Here is a 2698-nt window from a genome sequence, read left to right as displayed (position 1 = left end):
CAAGTCAATAACAACCTATACAAGATCACATGCAATAAACATGGGAGTTAATGGAGAGGATGTAAACACACCTCAAGGTATTTCTCTCAAATCACTACTGAACACTGCCTCGTTACTATCCTAGACCTTAGCCAAGCCAATACCATCTTGACGTTGTGATCTTTCTGCAAAGGAAAAATTAAGAGACTGCTTGTAGTCCCAAGCAGTAAGAAGAAGCCAGAGAGGGCTAATTGCCTACAGCAAGAATACTAAGTTAAGGTACCCTTATTTATGGCTCAGAATTAGGATCCTTCTCCAAGGAATTTATTTAACCTTGCAATATTCAAACCTCTCATTGTCAGCTATGCAATAACATCAAGAAGATGGCTTTGGATCAAGGGTGGTTTAGACAGTAAGAAAGCAGCAACTTAACCACGAGTGGATAACAAGGAAAAGACTGGAGTATCATTGAGGAGATTTGAGTGACAACCTATCATATAAATCAACAATTTTACTCTACTCATCACCCTCTTGCATTTAACATTCTTAAAATCATTATAAGTCTTTGTAATATTCATTTTTCTTGAATTTTTTTTAAAACAAAATAACTTAAACCAACAAATCCTGTATGAAATTTATAAACCTCTACACCAAGATTGATGCATAAAAGTTCTTTTTGTTTAAGAGGTGATTTATGCTAAAAATTAAATTTTACTAAAACTACATATAGGACATACACCGTAAAGCAAAATTCAAAAGATAGAAACCATATAACTAGAATCATAAACCACCACCAACAACATTTGAGATAAAGAAAAATTCAATGATAGTATAGCTATAAGATACTGCAAGGAATATCACTTTGAAACATCCACATCCCGCATTTCATCATTATTATAAAAAAAGTTTTTGAAACTAAAATGCTACATCAGTTCATTCTTTGGCATTAAAAATTATTGTAGTTTATTTCATACCATAAGGAGTGAGCACTGATATGAATAGCAAGAACAAAAAAATATCTTCTAGTAATTTTACACTTAATATCATCTACACAAATATAAGGGCTTGATTAATGTTAAAGCTAAGTTGTTAGGAACTATAATATATGCATCTTTCGAGATGTTAAAGACATAAGGAATATCAAAGAAAAAATGATTGTGTGATTCCAAAAATATATTACAAAATACACAACTTTGACTAACATTGACACTCTTAGCTTTAAAGGCAACCTTGGTCTTTAAGTGGCCAACTAAGATTTTCCAAACAAAAGTTGCATATTTAGTGGAGCATTCTTTGAACCAAACAAACTTGCTCCAAGGTAGTTTATAATCAGTCAAATATAGTTAGTTTTATGTCATTTTGTATGAAAAAGTATTACTCCCTAGTGAATAACATATAGAACTGGAAGAATAAATCTCGAGTTGGGTAATTTGACGAACATAATCATTGTATGTGAAATTTGTAGAGGACGGAAACAACATTTCCCATTGAAAATAAAATCATTGATGGTGGCTTAATGAGAGCAGTTAAAGGTGGCAATGACAGAGTTAATGAAAAAAGTAAGTGATTATTGCTAACCTTGAGAGTAAGCCAATTACTATTATTTATGGCAGTTTCACAAAGAGCATTTCAAAAACTAGTATCATCATGAGGAGGCTTAGTCCAACTAGGTGAATAGTTATTGAAAAGACAAATAAAAAGATAGATCATACAATTGTGCAATCTCTATAGGAGTTTGCACTTGCTCATTATATGTAAATAATCAATATTGAGGAAACCAGGACCACCTTTATTAGTAGGCAAGGTGGTGGTGTTCTAAGATATGAGTCTGAGTGTTCTATTCTCGCCATTGTTTTGAAGAAAATTAATAATAGAACTAGTAGTACTCTTTATAATATCATGAGGTATAATAGTATATATGAACCAATAACAAAGATAGTTTCATAAAAGGGATCAAACAAGCTAAAATCTACCAATAAAAGAAAGAAGTTTATGTTTCCAACCACTAAACCAAGAGTTAAGCTTATTAAGAATTTTGAAGTAACATTATCATTTTGCTTAGAATTAGAAAGGTTATGATGAGGACATCGACAGACGCTACCGACATGTTTATCAACGACAGAATCGCAGATCGATGACCACGATTCAGCGCCTCTACTTTTGATTAAGATGTCATGATGAATTATTTAGTTATTTATTGTTTCCCGTTTTTACCCTTGTGGGGAGTTGTTTTGTTATTGTAGCCCAGAGGGCAATTTCGTACTTTTCCTTTTTCATGAGTGGAGACCTATATATAGTGGTCTCATATGATGTATTGGGTTAATGAATATTTTGAATGAAATCTTGTTTTGTTATCTTCTTCTTCTTGTGGTGCACTAGAGAGGAGAACGAGAGCCCAAGGTGAGGGCGAAAGCAATACCCACCAGTCATTGGAAGAGTCCGTGACTCGTGGTCTATCCCCATCATCCCGCTCTTCTTCCTCTCCCCACAATGCCGGCCCTAGCCTCCCTCTTGGCCGCCGGCCACCCCACCACCACTACCCGTCCCCAAGCCACTCAACCGCCGGCCTCCTCCCCCATCCCCCACTTGTTCCAATTTTGAAAATTCAAAATTTGAATTTCAAGACTTTCCAATTTTGGAAATTCCTAATTAGGAAAGTACTTAAATCCACATCATGATGAAATTCAAATTCAAACGGATTTCATCATAATCTTTCCTA

The 2698-nt window shown here is 34.4% G+C and overlaps 1 protein-coding gene across 3 annotated transcripts in view; it reads right to left on the bottom strand.

Moving 5' to 3' along the window:
• Window positions 1-2698, bottom strand: part of LOC110092964 (pumilio homolog 23) — a 36828-nt gene that overhangs the window by 2037 nt on the left and 32093 nt on the right. The gene's annotated exons all lie outside the window — the stretch shown is intronic.

This window comes from Dendrobium catenatum, unplaced genomic scaffold (genome assembly GCF_001605985.2).
Source record: "Dendrobium catenatum unplaced genomic scaffold, ASM160598v2 original_scaffold_161204, whole genome shotgun sequence".
Lineage (NCBI taxonomy): Eukaryota > Viridiplantae > Streptophyta > Magnoliopsida > Asparagales > Orchidaceae > Dendrobium > Dendrobium catenatum.
This window is presented reverse-complemented; position numbering and strand designations above follow the sequence as displayed.